General features: G+C 41.7%; 1 protein-coding gene across 2 annotated transcripts in view; it reads left to right on the top strand.

The window, feature by feature from the left end:
- Kcnip3 (potassium voltage-gated channel interacting protein 3) overlaps positions 1 to 18275 on the top strand; it is an 87490-nt gene that overhangs the window by 60306 nt on the left and 8909 nt on the right. The window lies entirely within an intron of this gene.

Raw genomic sequence — 18275 nt, 5'->3', positions numbered from 1 at the left:
GAACCCAGGGCCTCAGGCATGCAAGGCAAGCACTCTACCACTGAGCCAACTTCCCAGCCGAAAGTTTTGTCTTTGCTTTGGGGAGAGAGTTTAAAAAATTGGATAATCTTTAATTCATAGGGCATTGACCCTATGACTCAAAACATCTTTCTTCATTTACTTTTCCCCTTTAGTTTCCCAGTTTTCTTTTCCTCTATATGGACATTTATTTTAATTCGTATTATTTCTTTCCAGTGCAAAATTCACCTTGTGTGGTATTTAGTTTTATGAATTTTGATCAATGCTGTCAAGTAACCACCATCGCAGTCATGATTTAGGACAAGTCTGTCCCCACAGGGGACCCCTCAGGCTGGGCCTTTTATCCTCACTATGGCCCCACCTCCTGGCAGTCTGTGAATCCTTCAGATAAGGAATAAAGAATAAGAGACACTGATGGAAGGGATGAGATTGATGGGAGTATAACGTGTGGGAATGTCACAGGGAAACCCTCCTTGTACAACTAATGTATGCTAATTTAAAATCTGAACAAAATGTTTAATACAATTATAAAAGCATGATGAACTTGCAGATGAAAACTGGGCTAGTTGCTTGGAGAAGCAAATTTTTAAATCACCACTTTTCACCTCCATACAAAGGATAACTTTCAAGTTACATGATCAGTTGTGCTATGGTACAAGGTAGAAGTGAGATGGGATTAAATAGACGGAAAAATAGAACTTTCCCATGCCTGTAACCACAGAATCAAAAAGTTAGCCTTGTTGACATCCTTATCTTTCCTTACAAATTTGTTTCTCTTAGCCTGACCATGCCTCAAGCCTGTAATCTTAGCTACTCAGGAGGCTGAGCCTTGAAGATCATGACAGCCCAGGCAGGAAAATCTGAGAATCTTATCTCAAATCAATCAATGAAAAACTAGAAGTGAAGCTGTGGCTTATGTTGTAGAGTGCCATCTTGGGCAAAGAAAGCTAAGGGACATCACCAAGGCTGTAAGTTTAGCTCCAGTGTGTAAAAAAAATTTCTTTTTCTATTTTGTACATACTCAAGTTTGCCTCCATCCAGGCTATCCACAGACTGACAGATCCTGTCATCTGCAGTGGTTTCATACCACTACTTCCTCTCCCTCTCCCTCTCTCTCCCTCTCCCTCCTTCTCCCTCCCTCTCCCTCTCCCTCTCTCTCCCTCTCCCTCCTTCTCCCTCCCTCTCTCTCTCCTTCTCCCTCTCTCTCCCTCTCTCTCCCTCTCTTTCCTTCTCTCTTCTCTCTCCTCTCTCCTTCTCTCTCTGTCTCTCTGTCTCTGTCTGTCTGTCTGTCTGTCTCTCTGTCTCTGTCTGTCTGTCTGTCTGTCTGTCTGTCTCTCTCTCTCTCTCTCTCTCTCTCTCTCTGTCTCTGTCTCTCTCTCTCTGTCTCTCTGTGTGTGTGTGTGTGTGTGTGTGTGTGTGTGTGTGTGTGTGTGTGTGTGTTCTGGTATATGCTCTGTCGCCTTCCCGACTGGCAGTCACTATTGCGTGGGCATATTTTTCACCTGCCAGGGCAAAATCCATACATAGAGCCTTCCTATTCATCAATAATAGCTTGACTGTTCATCACCCTTCCAGTCTGCACAGAAAGCCTCCACTTCCTTGCCCTTTGCCCTCTTTAACTACAGAAACAGATGAAAGAGACAGGAATGAGGAGCTTCCATTTTATCGCCACTACATATCAGAAGATCGTGCTACCATCTGTCTGTCTCACTAAAATTCATGTTGAGATTTAATCTGTATTGTGAGATGTTAAAAGGAGAGACTAATACCGGGTGCTGGTGGCTCATGCCTATAATCCTAGCTACTCAGGAGGCTGAGATCTGAGGATCACGGTCAGCCTGGGCAGGAAAGTCCATGAGACTCGTAACTCCAATAAACCACTAGAAAACTGGAAGTGGTGCTGTGGTTCAAGTGGTAGAGCACTCACCTTGACCTGAAGAGCTGAGGGACAGCGCCTAAGCCCAGAGTTCAAGCCCCACGACCTATACACACACACAAAAAAAAAAAAGAAGAAGAAGAAGAAGAGAGACTAACCTAGGACCATGAAGGGGTAGGGACTGGGCAATCACAGGTATATCCTCATAAATGGACTCATCATGGATCAATGGACTTTTGCAAAAAATGCTTTGTCATAAGAGCAACTGTCTGGCTAGCTTCCCCTCCCTCACCATGGAGCATTCTACATCACTTTGGAACTCCTCAGACTCCTCAAGTCACCTTCAGATCCTCACCAGGAAAGCTCTTATTTGATATATCCCCTCAGTCTTGGGCCTCCAAACCTCCAGAACTATGAGCTAAATAAACCATTTTTCTCTATAAAATTACTCACTCTGCAGTATTTCATCCACTATAGCAATAGAAAATGGACTAAGACAATTCCTTTGTCAAATTTTGTGTGTGTGTGTGTGTGTGTGTGTGTGTGTGTGTGTGTGTGTGTGTGTGTGTAATCTGTTCTTTAGAAATATGACTGTTTTTTTCTATGGTGACTTGATCCTTGTGACCTTGCTAAACTCACTTATTAGAATCTCCTCCATCCTCCACTTTTAAAATGTTTTATATTATTTTTTAATTGTTACTATAAAGGTGATGTTCACAGGGGTTACAGTTTTATACTTCAGGTAATGAATACATTTCTTTTTGGACAATGTCTCCTTTCCCTCACTCTCTCTCCTGGTTTTTCCCTCCCATCCCCATCCACAACATACTGTCCAGTGAGTACCACTGCTGCATTTGTTCATCCTTTGTCTTTCCTTTTCTGTGCCCCTTACCTTCCAAAGACATATACAAACAAGACCAAAAAAAGAAAGAAAACAAAACAAAACAGCCACAAAGCAAAACAGCTCTTGTTTCCATTTCCTGGAGTTCATTTCATTAAATATTATTTTATATGATCAGAGGCTCAAAGACATTGTGCCTTTGTGTTCCTCCCTTAAGAGCATCCTCCTTTGGTCTCAATGTGTGAATGCCTAGAGTCCTATATAATTTACCATGTCCTGGTGCATCTTCCAGTTTTAAGGTGTCAGAGCACAGGTTTGTTTGGGGTGGTTTTGGTTTCAGATCAAAGGGCACATTCCAAGGGGCAGTTAACAGGATATCAGGAAGCAGTAAGATAAGTACAAGATTACTGCACAAAGACAAACACTCAAAATCCCATGTCTTTACTCAGACACAAGATAAACAATCACACAACCAGCAGTTTTCTGCTGGCATCAGGCATTCTGCATGCACACAGTCCACTCATACTTCCTGCATACTTCTGCACCTGGTCATAGTTCCCACAGGACCTTAGGGTTCCCACAGCCCTCCTTCCCTGTATTCTTTCCTCCCTTTGTTCCTTTCTCCCTTCTTCCTTCTTGTCCTCCCTCTCCTTTCACCCTTCATTCCTCCCTTCCTTTCTCCCTCTTTCATTTCTTCCTCCTTCTCTTCCTTTCTCTTTCATCTTCTTTTTGGAGGACAGGGGTCGGTCTGTTTATTGCATTTGGGCTACTTAGCAACTATTAACTTGGGAACTTAAAAATAATTTGTATTAGGGATCTCTTTAGTCCATCCATTATGTCATGATTTCCAGTCTCAAATACATCTCTTTCTTCTACAAACCTGTGAAGAAATGAACACCTCCACCAACACCAGAATAATGTGCCTTGCCGGCCAAAAGTACCAGTCCATTTTTACTCAGCAGACTGAGGACTGTCTGGTGTAAAGAACTTATCTCTATAGTAAATATAGGTGAGAATGAAACCCTATTTCAGAGTTCCCCACTGGCTACAGAGCTTACAAACTTGCAAAACTCAGACCATTCCGCAGAAAAGAACTGTGCTGCTTTTGGTTTGCCACATCTTTTTCTTTACATCTTTTTTTTTTATTCCAAAGAGATTTGTTCTTTCTACTCATTGCACTGTCTGGGAGAAAAGGGAGAAGACAGACATCTTCACCTCTTTCCTAATCTTGGAGGGAAAACATTCAGTCTTTCACCATTAAGTGTGATAATGACTAGATTTTTTTCATAATTTGAAATTTGTTTTTTTTTCAAGATAGATATTGAATTTTGTCAAATGCTTTTTTGCATTAGTTGACATGATCATGACAATAGTTTTTTGAACTATTATTATGATGGATTGTGTTGATTTATTTTCAAATACTGAGTTAGCATTACATTCCTGACAAATCCTGCATAGTAGGTGTATCATCCAAGGAGTCATGTTACTAATATTTTGTTCAAGACATTTGTACTTTCACCTATATTCAATATTCCTCAAATATTGGCTGAGACTCTTCCAGTTATGTTTTTCATCTTTGATGAATGTGTGTAGCTTACAACTTTTGAGGAACAAATCCATTTTTATCAAAGTTGTTGAATTAGTGTGCGATGGCTTTTGCATAACTTTCTTTCTTTTTCTTTTTTGGGCCAGTACTGGGCTTGAACGCAGGGCCTAAGCACTCTTCCTTAGCTTTTTTCTCAAGACTGGCACTCTACCACTTGAGCCATATCTCCACTTCTGGCACTTTGCTGAATAACTAGAGGTAAGAGTCTCACAGACTTTCTTGCCCCAGCTGGCTTCAAACCGTGATGCTCATATCTAAGCCTCATGAGTAGTTAGGATTACAGATGTGAGACACTGGCAACAGATTCCCACATACCTCTTTTTAAAACAATTTCAACAAGTTCTTGTGTTCCAGTTTCATACCTGCAGATAAACTATGTTAGCCATATGCATCCTTATGTTCACCCTCTTTGTTAGTCCTTTCTTTTTCCATTGATGTTCCTCCCTCCAAAAAAAACCATTTTACTTTCCCGTCCTCATTTTTTGTACATTTTTTATTGTAAAAATGCTATATAGAGGGGTTATAGTTACGTAACATGAGCACAGTAATGAGTACATTTCCTATTGAGCATTGTTGCCTCCTCCTTTGTTTTCCCCCTACCATCCCTTCCTTCCCACCTCCACAGCTACCCCCCCTTCTAATTTTTTAATGTGCATTTTTTGCACCAAGAGGCTTCACTATGGTGTTTCAGACATGTATTATATTTGGCACAGAATAACTCTGTTGATCTCTCTTCTCTCTTAATCCCCTTATTGACAGTTTTAACTGAGGTTCCTTATGGTGTTTTCATACATAGTTGCACTACATTTTGAAATTATTCACCCTCTATTATTCTTTTTCCCTCTCCCCATTCCCTCATTCCCCTACAGTCTCATAGTTAGAATCATGTTTTGTATGGGTATAACTTTATATATATATATATATATATATATATGTGTGTGTGTGTGTGTGTGTGTGTGTGTGTGTGTGTGTGTGTGTGTGTATAATTATGTATGAACATATCCATGAATATGTATGAGAGAAACATAGGATATTTGGTTTTTTGGGGGTTTTTTTCCTTAAAAGAAGGAGGAATCGGGCACAGTGGCTCATGCTGTAATCCTAACTACTCAGGAGGCTCAAATCTGAGGATCTCAGTTTGAGCCAGCCCAGGCAGCAAAGTCTTAACCAACAACAACAAAAAAAGGTGGAGGTATATCTCAACTGGTAGAGCACCACCTTGAGGAAAAAAGCTCAGGAACAGTGCCCAGGCCCTAAGTTTAAGCTCCAGTATTGACACAAAAAGAAAAAAGAAAATAAAGAAGGGGAGTGGAGAGAGAGGAAGAAAGGAATGTGAACAGAGAATAAGGAGGAGGAGAAAAGAGAATTAGTTCTATTTGGTTCTTTTATTTAAATAGATTTATTTTTCTCCTGAGAGTCACATCTTCCTTTCCTTTCAACATGTTGGTCATAGTTGTAAAACTCTTTAATAATTCTAAAAGCAATTTGAATAATAAGATCTAACAATTCTTATCACTTTTGCTTCTTTATCATAGTCATATTTTCATGCTTCTCATGTTTTTTAATTTTTTATTATACACTGGACATTTTAAGTGATTTAAGGACTCTGGATTATCTTGTCTTAGTATAAATGCTGTTGGATTTTAGTTTGTCAGACAGTAAATCACTGGCACATTCACATGCTCTTCATAGACCCATTTCAGGCTTTGAGTACATCTATGTTTACTTAGGCCTAGAGCAAACCCTCATTCAATGCAGGTTCTTTACAACATGAGCATTTGGAAATTTCGGGCAGTATCCATTCTGCCTGAGCTCAGGGCCAAATTTTTCCACCCCTATGTGAATTCTGATGTTCCCCTACCTCATTCCATCTCCCTACCTTCCCACAGCTGCTTTAAGGCCCTCAGACATTCTCCCTCTCCTCTCTCATCTTCTCACCTTTCTCTTCCTTTCTCCTCTCTTCTTTTCTCTCCACTGTCATCCCCCTTCTTTCTTTTTTCTCTTCTCTTTCTTCTCTCTTTCTTCCTGATGTGCCAGTCCTGGAGCTTCAACTCAGGACCTGGGAGTTGGTGCTCAAAGCTAGTGCTCTACAACTTGAACTACAACTCTACTAATGGTCTTTCTGGTATTTAATTGAAGAGTCTCATAGACTTTGCTGCCCAGGCAGGCTTTGAACCATGATCTTCACATCTCAGCCTCCTGAGTAGAATTAAGGTGTAAGGCACTGGCACCTGGCCTTAGACATTTTCATTTTGAATGGATGTAGCTCAGTCCTAGGCCAAGGCCCCCAAAGAGACACTCCATACAGACTTCTGGATCACCCCTCTGTTTTCTCTTCAGAACCCAGCTCTGAAACTCCACCTGCCTCCATAACCCCAAACTCAGATCTCTTCCTTGTCACTGAGCAAGACTACTGCTCCCTGGATTGAGTCTCACATCCCTGGCAGTGATTTGGATAGTGTCTCCAGGGAGTGATCAAGGTGGAAGATGGTACACACTTCAGTTTCCCTGCTCTTAAACATTGTAGCCCTGTGCAGCCTAGTCAAAACCCAAAGACACTTGCCTCATGTGCTGCTTTATAGTTTTAAAGTTGTTTGCCAAGTTTCGTGCTCACTGTCTCATCATGACTGAAAGCAGAAGTCTAATCAACACATTTCTTTCTGTTGACGGAGGCCTAATTTACATACCACAAAGTCCACAAGTGTTCAGTGTTCAGTGAGTTTTGACATTTGAATGCACCCTGGTAACCATCACTTGTTGCACTGTTTTCTGTCATGATGCCATTAGTAGTGTTGCCTGTGCCAGAACATTGTATAAATAAAATCGTACAATATAAACTCTTTCACATCTGGCCTTTTTGCTCATCATAACTTTTGAGATGTGCACCTGTTGTTACATTTATCAGTAGTTCTTTTTAAAATACAGAATAGCCATTATAATAAATGTGTCATATCTCCACTCATCTGTTGATAGTAGTTTAGTACTGTGTGTGTGTGTATGTGTGCATGTGTGTGTCTGTGCGTGCACACAGTGTAGTAGGACTTGAATTCAGGGGCCAGGCAATGTCCTTTAGCTTTTTCACTCAAGGCTAGTGCTCTGCCATTTGAGCCACACCTTCTTTTCTAGCATTTTAGTAATTAATTGGAGATAAGAGTCTCACGAACTTTCCTGCTTAGGTTGGCTTTGAACCTCCATCATTGGATCTCGGCCTCTGGAGTAGCTAGGATTACAGGTATGATCCATCAGCACCTAGCTCAATTTGGGACATTTTTTTTTTGCTTGTCCTGGGATTTGAACTCTGGGCTTGGGTGCTGTTCCTGAGCTTCTTTTGCTCAAAGCTAGCATTCTACCACTTGAGCCACAGTGCCACTTCTGGCTTTATCTGAGTATTATTGGAGATAAGAACCTCATGGACTTTCATGCCCAGGGTGGCTTTGAACCATGATCCTCAAATCTCAGCCTACCGAATAGCTAGGATTACAGGCATGAGCCACTAGCATCTGGAGTTCAGTGTGCTATTATTAAGAATAGAGCTATACAGCATGCAGCTCCCCCAAGAGATTGACAATAACAAATAAATGAGCAAGCAGAGACTCACAAAAACTGAAAAAAAAAACATAATTTGCACATACAAGGATGGAAAATTGTGAAGACCTCTCCCCCATCCTGCACCAGCAGTGTGGCTAATCCGCAAAAGTGGCCCATGGCTGCCTGGGACTCCAGGACCACCAGAGGACTGCATAATCCAGACACAGAAAACTCCCACAGTGCCAGACCCAGACACATAGAGACAGAGACCAGAGGTGAGGTACCCTGACACCCAGATCCTGACAGCTCCCACAGCCCCACTGTACCACCCACAACCAACACAGCAGTGTGACACCAGACTTGGCAAACTACAGTGCACAGAGAGAGAGAGAGATCTACCACAGCACCGCTGGTCAGCCCACAGCCAGTTCCAGGATCAGTGAGGACTGTGCCAGGGACACCCCCCCAGCCCCCCTCCCAAACACACACGAGACCAGTGCTGGTGGTGACCCACAGAGCTTGGCCCCAACCCCTCTCCCTCCCACCCAAGAAAGAACACCACACTTGAAGAGGACAAAGAGGCCAGAGCTCTTCCTCACTCCCCACACCCCACCTGTTGGCTTCCAGTGGGAGACCACAGGGACTTATACTTGAGTGTGTCCCCCACGGCCCTGGCTATCAGGAGTGAGCGGGATGGTCTGAGTACTAAAATCCACTCACCTTCGGGAACCTACCCCTTCATTCCAGAATGAATCCCCCTCCCAGCCTTCTGTAACAGACAGGTCTGAGCAAGCATTGGCTGGTGGAGGGCTCTCCCATTGGGAACCACAACTGGGTGTGTACACCAGCTACTGGCGGAGTGTTCCCTCATCAAGAGCCGCTAAGTGAGGGCGTGCACCAGCCCAGGCAGGAGTCACCAATTACCTGCACACAGGGCCCTGTCGAGAAGAGCAGACCCCTGAATTGCTTGCACATCGGCCCCTGTCAGCAGCCACAAACTGCAAACTACAAGTACACACCGGCCATTAACAGAACACACTTCTGTTGGGAGCTGTGAAATACTTGTATGTGCCAGCCGTCAGGAGCAGCCCATCAGAAGCACACCACTGTTGGGAGCCATGAAACTCATGCTCACGCACACAAGACGCCACACACCAAGCTCTGGCCACTTGGGGGGAGAGAGCCCACCCAGGGCCAAGGCACAAACAAAATCCTGTGCACCCATGGGAAACCCAACCCTTTTTAAGCCAATGCCTATCCCGGAAGCCCAAATCTAACCTTCCCAGCCCCTGCTGCAGAGTGGACGGCGTTCCTTTCAGCCAAGGCTGAGCGCATGCACAGACTAGCTGGCCTGGGGTCTCAGTGTAGGTTAGCCTACCTAGCCTGAACTAGTTCGGGCCAAATGAAGGCTGCCACCTGTCAAGCATTAAGAGGCCAAGCTCAGGCTATGGCCCTGATAATCCCTAAACCCAAAGGCATAAAGCACAACAAAAGATTGCAAAATTCATGGGCAATCAAGACAACAAACCAAATCCAAGAGCCAACAGCAATCCAGGAAAGAACTCTAATGAGAGTGAAGAAGAAATGGAAGACAATAGAACCATTGAAGAAATGATGACAGAATTGACTAATGAAATAAAAGGAGAGATGCAAAACAATTTCAAGAGCACAAAGAAGAAATGGCAAAGGAATTCTAAGACTCTAAAAAAGAGATGCAGACAAAAACAGACACAGTATATACCTCATTAAAAGATGAAATGAACACTTTGAGAACGGATATCGGAAGCACAAATGGTTCAGTTTCCACAATGCAAACCACAGTGGAAGCCAGAGATAACAGAATAAGTGAGATGGAAAATAGAATATCAGGAAGTCGAGGATAAAACAGAGGATCTGGAACAGAAAGTCAAAGGTATAGAAAAAACATTCATAAATTACCAAAAGGAAATCCAAGAATTGGCAGACTCAGCCAAGAAATCAAATCTACCTGTAATTGGGATTGATGGGGGCGGGGTGGGGGGGGAATTTCATAGTGGATGCATGGAAAACCTGTTTAGTAAGATAATTACAGAAAACTTCCCCCATCTTAAGAGAGAAAAATCTTACCCACATACCAGAAGCATATAGAGCACCTAGTAGACAGGATCCTAGAAGAAACACTTCTAGCTCAGGTAGCTCAGTGGTAGAGCGCTTGCCTTGCATGCATGAGGCCCTGGGTTCGATTCCTCAGCACCACATAAGCAAAAAAAAGAAAAAAGCCGGAAGTGGCGCTGTAGCTCAAGTGGTAGAGCGCTAGCCTTGAGCTGAAGAGCTGAGGGACAGTGCCCAGGCCCAGAGTTCAGGCCCCACGACCGGACTCCCCCCCCCCCCAAAAAAAAACCTTTCATGATACATTACCCAAATATATGGAGGCTGAACAGCACACTGCTGAATACCACCTGGGTCACAGAAGAATTTAAGGAAGAAGTTAGAAAATTCTTACACCTCAATGAAAATGAAAATACATCACAACAGAACCTCTGGGATACAGCAAAAGTATTGCTGAGAGGACATAGTCCTAAGCAAACACATAAAGAAAAAAGAAACAGCTCAAGTAAATAACCTCATGATGCAATTAAAACTGCTAGGAAAGCAAGGGAAAAAAAGTTAAATCTAAAGTTACTAGATAGAGAGAGATAGGATAGAAAGATTAGGATAGAAATCAATTAGATAGAAATTTAAAAACCTAGCCAGGCACCAGTGGTTCATGCCTGTAATCCTAGCTACTCAGGAGTCTGAGTCCTGAAGATTGTGGTTCAAAGCCATCCCAGGCAGAAAAGTCCATGAAACTCTTATCTCCAATTAACCACCAAAAAACTGGAAGTGGTGCTGTGGCTCAAGTGCTAGAGCACTCACCTTGAGCTGAAGAGCTGAGGGACAGCAGCCAGGCCCAGAGTTCAGGCCCCATGACTAACAAAAAAAAAAAAAAAGAAATTTTAAAAAACTTTACATAAAATCAATGAAACAAAAAGCTAGGTTTTTTTTTAATTAATGAATTTGGGAGACCACTTGTGAGAGTTCTGAAAAAAAAGAAGAGAGGATTCAACTCCATAAGATCAGAGATGCCATAAGAAACATAACAACAAATATCCAAGAAATCCAAATGACTATGAACTACCTTCAAAATCAATACTCAAGAAGGAAAACCTAGTAGAAATGGATGGATTTCTAGAAGCATAAAAACTGCCTAAGCAGAACCAAGAAGATATAAAACAACTAAATAAACCAATAACATACAAAGAGATAGAGGAAGTAATCAGAAGACTTCCAACAAGGAAAAGCCCAGGCTCAGATGGATTCACCACAGAATTCTTTAAGACTTAATTGAGGAGCATTGACTCCTCAAACTTTACCATGAAATAGAAGCAAATGGGAGCAATCCCAAACTCATTCTAAGAAGCTAATATCACTCATCCCCAAACCAGGTTAGGATCCAACAAAAAAAGAGAACTACAGACTAACTTCTCTGATGAACACAGAAGCAAAGCTCTTCAATAAAACATTAGCCAACAGAATCCAGAAACAAATTTTAAAAATCATGAATTATCACCAAGTAAGCTTCATCCCACGAGTGCAAGGATGGCTTAACATACACAAAATGTAACTAACCACATCAACAAGATCAAGGTCAAGAATCACATCATCATTTCAATAGATGCAGAAAAAGGCTTGATAAAATACAACATCCATTCATGTTAAAAGCTCTAGAGAAACTAGGAATAGAAGGGACATTCCTTAAAACAATACAAGCCACATATAACAGACCAATAGCCAATATTATACTAAATGGGGAAAAACTAAAACTGTTTCCCCTAAAGTCAGAAACAAGGCAAGGATCCCTACCTTCTCCACTCCTCTTCAATATAGTTCTGGAATCCTAAGCCAGAACAATAAGGCAAAAAAAGACATTTAAGGGATCCACATAGGGAAAGAAATAATTAAACCATCCCTGTTTTAGCAGATGATATAATCCTGAAGGACAAAAAAAAAAAAAAAAAAAAAAAAAAAACTCCACTCCTAAACTCCAACAGTTATTTGACCACTTTGGCAAAGTAGCAGGATACAAAATTAACCCACAAAAATCAGTACACTTTCTGTATGCCAGCAATGTACAAGCAGAAAGGGAAATCAGGAAAAACGCCCCATATGCAAAAGCCTCAAAATAATAAAATATTTAGGAATTAACCTAACTGAAGATGTAAAAGATCTATTTAGTGAAAACTATAAAAATCTAAAGAAAGAAATCAAAGAGGACACCAGGAAATGGAAAGACCTTCCATGTTCATGGATAGGTAGAATCAATATTGTGATATAATGATAATTCTGCCATAATGGTAGACAAATTCAATACAACTCCTCTCAAAGTCCCAATGATGTTCTTTACTGCCATAATGATAAACAAATTCAATACAACTCCTCTCAAAGTCCCAATGATGTTCTTTACTGAAGTAGAGAAAACAATCCAAAATTCATATAGAACAACAAAAAAACCTAGAAGAGCCAAAGAAATTCTAGGCTTAAGAAGCAATGCAGGTGGTATCACAATACCAGATTTCAAGCTCTACTACAGAGCCATAATAACAAAAACAGCTTAGTATTGGCACAAAAATAGACCCAAAGATCAGTGGAACAGATTAGAAGACCCAAAAATAAAATCTCGTAATTGGGGCTGGGAAGTTGGCTCAGTGGTAGAGTGCTTGCCTTCCATTCATGAGGCCCTGGGTTTGATTCCTCGGCACCACATAAGCAGAAAAAAGCTGGAAGTGGCACTGTGGCTCAAGAGGTAGAGCACTAGCCTTGAGCTGAAGAGCTGAGGGACAGTGCTCAGCCAGGCCCAGAGTTCAGGCCCCACAACCAACCAAAAAAAAAAACAAAAAAACACCTCATAATTAAACCATCTGATATTCAACAAAGGAGCCAAAGACATATAGTAGAAAAAACAGCCTCTTTAACTGTTGGTGTTGGGGAAAATGGGCAGCCACGTGCAGAAAACTTAAAGTGGATCCCTGCTTGTTTCTAGGCACTAACATCAACTCAAAATGGATTAAAGACCTCAATATCAGACCTGAAACTCTAGGAGAAGCACTAGACCTTATGGGCACAGGCAGGAACTTCCTGGATAGAGTCCCAGTGTCACAAAGATAGAGAGATACTTAACAAATAGGACTACATTAAAATAAAAAGTTTCTGCACAGCTAAAGACAGCTAATAAACTAGAAAGACAGCCAACCAATAGGGAAAAGATCTTTACCAGCAACACATCAGACAAAGACCCAAGGTCCAATATATAGGAACTCAAGAAACTAACCCCTCCCAAACCTAATAAAATCTGTCACTCAGTGGGCAAGGGAGCTAAGGAGAGACTTCTCACAAGATGAGGTAAGAATAGCAAAGAAACTCATGATGAAATGCTCATCATCCCTGATTGTAAAGGAAATGCAAATTAAAACAACCCTGAGATACCACCTTACCCCAGTTAGACTAGCCACTGTTTTGAATTCTGACAACAAATGCTGGTGGGGATGTAGAGAAAAAGGAATTCTACTGCACTGCTAGTGGGAATGTAAACTAATAACACCACTCTGGAAAGCAATCTGGACATTTCCCAAAAAACTAAACATAGACATTCCCTACAACCCAGCCATATCACTCTGAGGCATCTACCCTGAACATCATGAGCCAGCATATGATAAGGACATCTGAACATCGATGCTCACTGCTGCACTATTCATAATAGCCAAGATATGGAAATGACTCAGATGCCCCATTATAGATGAATGGATCAAAAAAGTGTGGTACCTATATATAATGGGATTTTACACAGCTATTAGCAAGGATAAAATAATGTCATTTTCAGGGAAATGGATGGAACTAGAACAAATCATGTTGAGCGAGGTAAGCCAAGATCAGAGACAAATGGCACATGTTCTCCCTGATATGCAGAAGTTAGATTTAAAACTCAACAGGAAGTGACAAATTATACAGGATTCTAGATACCCATATACAGTGAGACCAAAAGATGATAATCTTAAGAGAAAATCACCAAGTTGTAATACCTAAGTGCCTCTTCTTATGTATATAAAATAATCTGCACACTGAAATGAACTCCAAAGATAAGGAAACAAAAGACCATTTCTTAATTAGTCTCTTCATTTTCAGATGACTATATTCTTCATATACTGTGCATACATGTGCACATCTGAGGGAAGGTGGGGGAGGGCACAGAATCAGTGGGAAGCGGGTGAAAAAGTGCAGCTATAGAGCTCACTGGCTGCACTGGACATTGATTAAAGTGAACCAAGAAACACATGTGTGGAGATGGAAGGGAGGGAATGGGAGAGAAGAAGGGAACAGACAATAGTATGCAAAAGGAAGGAAATGTACTAATTACCTGATGTATGTAAAGGTAATCCCATTGTATATCACCTCTGAAACAACAATAAAGTAATTTTTTTTTAAAGAATAGAGCTATAGTGGGGCCAGATACCAGTAGTTCACATCTAGAACTCTAACCACCCAGGAGGCATCTGGAGTATCAAGGCAAACCTGAGCAGAAAAGTCTGTGAAACTCTATCTCCAGTTAGCCAGCAAAAAGCTGGGCTGGAGATATGGCTCAAGTAGTAGAGCACTAGCTAAGCAAGTAAACTAAGCAGAAGCATGAGGCCCTGAGTTTATGGGCTGGTCACAGAATTAAAAACTACTGTGAAACATCTTGCAGAGTTGGGAATTAGTCTTAGGGTCTTGTGCTTGCTAGGCAAGTGCTTTACCACTTGAGCCATACTCCCAAGCCTTTTATGTTTAGCTTGTTTTTCAAATAGGATCTCCTGCTAACTTACAGAGGCTGACTTCAAACCATGATCTTCCTACTTCTGCCTTCTGAGTAGCCAGGATTATAGATGTATGCCACTGCACCTGGCTTAAGCTACTACGAATAGCCTTGTACAAGACTTGTGGACATGTATCTTTGCTTATCCTTAGTTACTGGTCTTCCTCTTGGTTTGTAGAAGTTCTTTACATATTCTAAGATGAGTCATTTGTCAGGTACATGTGCTGACACATGCTTTCTGAGTCTATAGCTTATCTACTTAATTTCTTAATGACTTCATCGATTTTTCTGTTTGTTTTCTTTTTCATCAAACTGTATTCTTCTTTTGACTATTTCTTGTACTCCTGATTGTTTTGCTTTTTGATAGTCATAGCCTCATGCTTTCTGGGCAGGGACTCTACCACTGAGCGATGTCTCAAGCCCTTTTATGTACTAGTTATTTTTTAGGTAGGGTCTCACTTCCTGCCCAAGCAAGAACCTGGACACACTCCAGGCTTTGTGTTATCACTGGGATGACAGAAATGGGCCACAATGGAGACAAACTATCATGAACTTTTGTGCCCAAGGTGGCCTAGAACCTCATTACTCCCAACCTCAGATTTCCACATAACTGAGATGACAGGCCCTCATCATCCTCAGTGTACTCAGCTGTTGATTGAGAATGGGGTCTTGCATATACCTAGGCTAGCCTCAAACCTCCATTCTCCCAAATGACCAGATTATAGGCATAGACTACCACACCTAGCTTCTTCTATTTACTTTGAATTTAGCTTGCTTTTTTTCTAGATTCTAAAAAGGTTATCTAAAGTTTATATAATTGGTTTTACATCTGTTTCCTTTTTTAAAATTTTTATTTATTTAATTTTATTTTACTTACATAGTAGCAAGGAATCAAACCTAGGCAAGCACTCTACCACTATGCCATATCCCAAACCATTTATTTTCTTTCCTTTTTTGCCAGTCCACTTCTGGCTTTTTCGGTTTATACAATACTGAGGTATCAAACCCAGTGCTTCATGCATGCTAGACAAGCACTCTAACACTAAGCCACATGCCCAGCCCTCTATTTTCTTTTCTAATAAAGGGATTTAAAGCTATATAGTTTCTGTAAACACAGCTTTGCCTTCGCCCAGGAAATTAAGATAAGCTGCATTTTCACTGTCAATTCAAATTCACTTAATCAATTTTTCTCCCCTGACATATAGGTTATTAGAAGTATATTGTTTAGTTTTCAGATATTTGGGATTTTTCTAACTATTCAAATTCTTGTTTTGAATTTTAACTTCTTATCCTTATGGTCAGAGTCTGTTTTGTGCTCCAGCATCTGATAAATCTTGGTAACCACAGAATGTGCTTTTGGGGAAAAAAAAGTGTATTCTACAGTTGTTTTATAATGTTCTATAAATATTAATTAGATCAAATTGTTTTATAGTGGTTTCTAAATCTTTTATAGGTTTTCTTGTGTCATTGAAAAAGAACACTGAACTCTCCAGTCGTTGTTGTGATTTCTCAGATTCTCCATTTAGTTCTAAATTTTTTTGCTTTGGGTGTAGTGTGTGTGTGTGTGTGTGTGTGTGTGTGTGTGTGTGTGTGTGTGTGTGTGTGTGTGTTCTAAATTTTTTTGCTTTGGGTGTAGTGTGTGTGTGTGTGTGTGTGTGTGTGTGTGTGTGTGTGTGCGCATGTACACGCAAGCTTTGCCATGTGCAAAGCACTTGTGCCAGTATTGGAGCTTGAACTCAGGACCACTTGTTCTCACTTGTCTTTTTCACTCATAGTTAGCTCTCTACCACCTGAGCCGCTTTTTGCGGTTAATTGGAGGTAAGAATCTCACAGACTTTCTTGCCTAGGCTGGCTTCTACCATGATCCTCAGATATCAGCCTCCTGAGTAGCTAGGATGACAAACGTGAACCATTGGCACTGGATAAGGATATCTTTTGTGTAAATAGCACATAACAATTTTGTTTATTCATGCATCTGAAACTCTGCCTTTGGGTTGCACATCTAACCCACTGTGTGGTTCTCTGCAGTGGACTTCCTTTGTATTTTTCCTACCTACTGTGAGTTGCCTCCAGCTCTCTATCCCTAAAATACTGCTGCTGTGAGCATACTTGTACAGATTCCCTTAGCTGGAGAATCTCTACAGAAATTACCCAGAGTAGAATTGCTGGCCATGGGGCTTGCCCATACTTTTATTTGACTAAGGGATTGCTAGATTTAACAGTACATCTATGCAATGATGGGACTGGGCCACAGAAGAGGGAAAGGATGTGATGAGAAAAATGGGATAGATTGCTAGAGCCATGTGCTTGAGTAGGTGAGAGCATGCCTGGGTGGAGAGATTTGCTCTCCACAGGGCAGAGATAGTTCATAGAGAAGGAGAAAAGCTAATGTCTACATCATGTGCAGTTAGCTGGGCAGGTGTACCTCCCCTCCTCTCTCCTCTCCTCTCTTCTTTTTCTCTTCCTCCCCCCTCTCTCTCTTCCTCCCCCCTATCTCTGTGTTTGGTTTTGCCAGTCTTGGGGCAACTTGGTGCCTCCAGCTCTCTTTCTTGCTCACGACTGGAGCTCTACCACTTCAGTCATGTCCCAGCTAGGCTTTTTGCTGGTCACTTAGAGATGGAGTCCAATAAACTTTGCTGCCTGGCATTCACACATAGGGAGACCAGAGGAGGATATTCTTAGGAGAGGATCACAAAGGTGCAATGGCATTAGGATCCCCATCCCTGCAGAGGGAGAGGCAGGAGAGGGCATAGATATGCACTTATGCATATCTATGCATCTCTATCTGCATAGAGATGCATATCTATGCATCTCACTATTCTGATGGTCCAGGAGGAGGCTGGTGGCACTGTACTAAGGTTTGTGCATCCTGTGTCAGTAGGAGCAACAGTCTCCAATAGAAGCATGCTGCCCAGTGCCGGTGGCTCACACCTGTAATCCTAGCTACTTAGGAGGCTGAGAGCTAATGATTGACGTTTGAAGCCAGCTCAGGCAGACAAATCTAACAGACTTAACTCTAACTAGCAAAAAAACTGGAAATGGGTCTGTGGTTCAAGTAGTAGAGCACCATCTTTGAGTGATAAAGCTAAAGGACAGTGCCTAGGCCCTGAGTTCAAGCCCCAGTACTGGAATATAAAGGAGAGAAAGAGAAATAATTCTGCTTCCACCAAAGGGTAGGTATTCAATGTTCCCTTCTCTACAGCTTTATTTTGCCCTGTAAACATGATAACGTGCCATACCAAAGAGAGTCAAAGATGTTTTTTTAAATATTTCCAAAGTAGGAAAAATCACCTGAAATCCCACCTTGCTCCAAAGATAGCCATAACTCAGGTTTTTGTGTGTTGTTCTTAGAAAGGTCTGGACCCACGGGGCTGGGAAGGTGGCTCAGTGGTAGAGCGCTTGCCTTGCATGCCTGAGGCCCTGGGTTCGATTCCTCAGCACCACATAAGCAAAAAGAAAAAAGCCGGAAGTGGTGCTGTGGCTCAAGTGGTAGAGCGCTAGCCTTGAGCTGAAGAGCTGAGGGACAGCGCCCAGGCCCAGA

The sequence above is a fragment of the Dipodomys merriami genome, unplaced genomic scaffold (genome assembly GCF_024711535.1).
Source record: "Dipodomys merriami isolate MVZ:Mamm:240054 unplaced genomic scaffold, mDipMer1.0.p SCAF_90, whole genome shotgun sequence".
In the NCBI taxonomy this organism is placed as follows: domain Eukaryota; kingdom Metazoa; phylum Chordata; class Mammalia; order Rodentia; family Heteromyidae; genus Dipodomys; species Dipodomys merriami.
The sequence above is the reverse complement of the archived record's forward strand: the minus strand, read 5'-3'. Positions and strand labels throughout refer to the sequence as shown.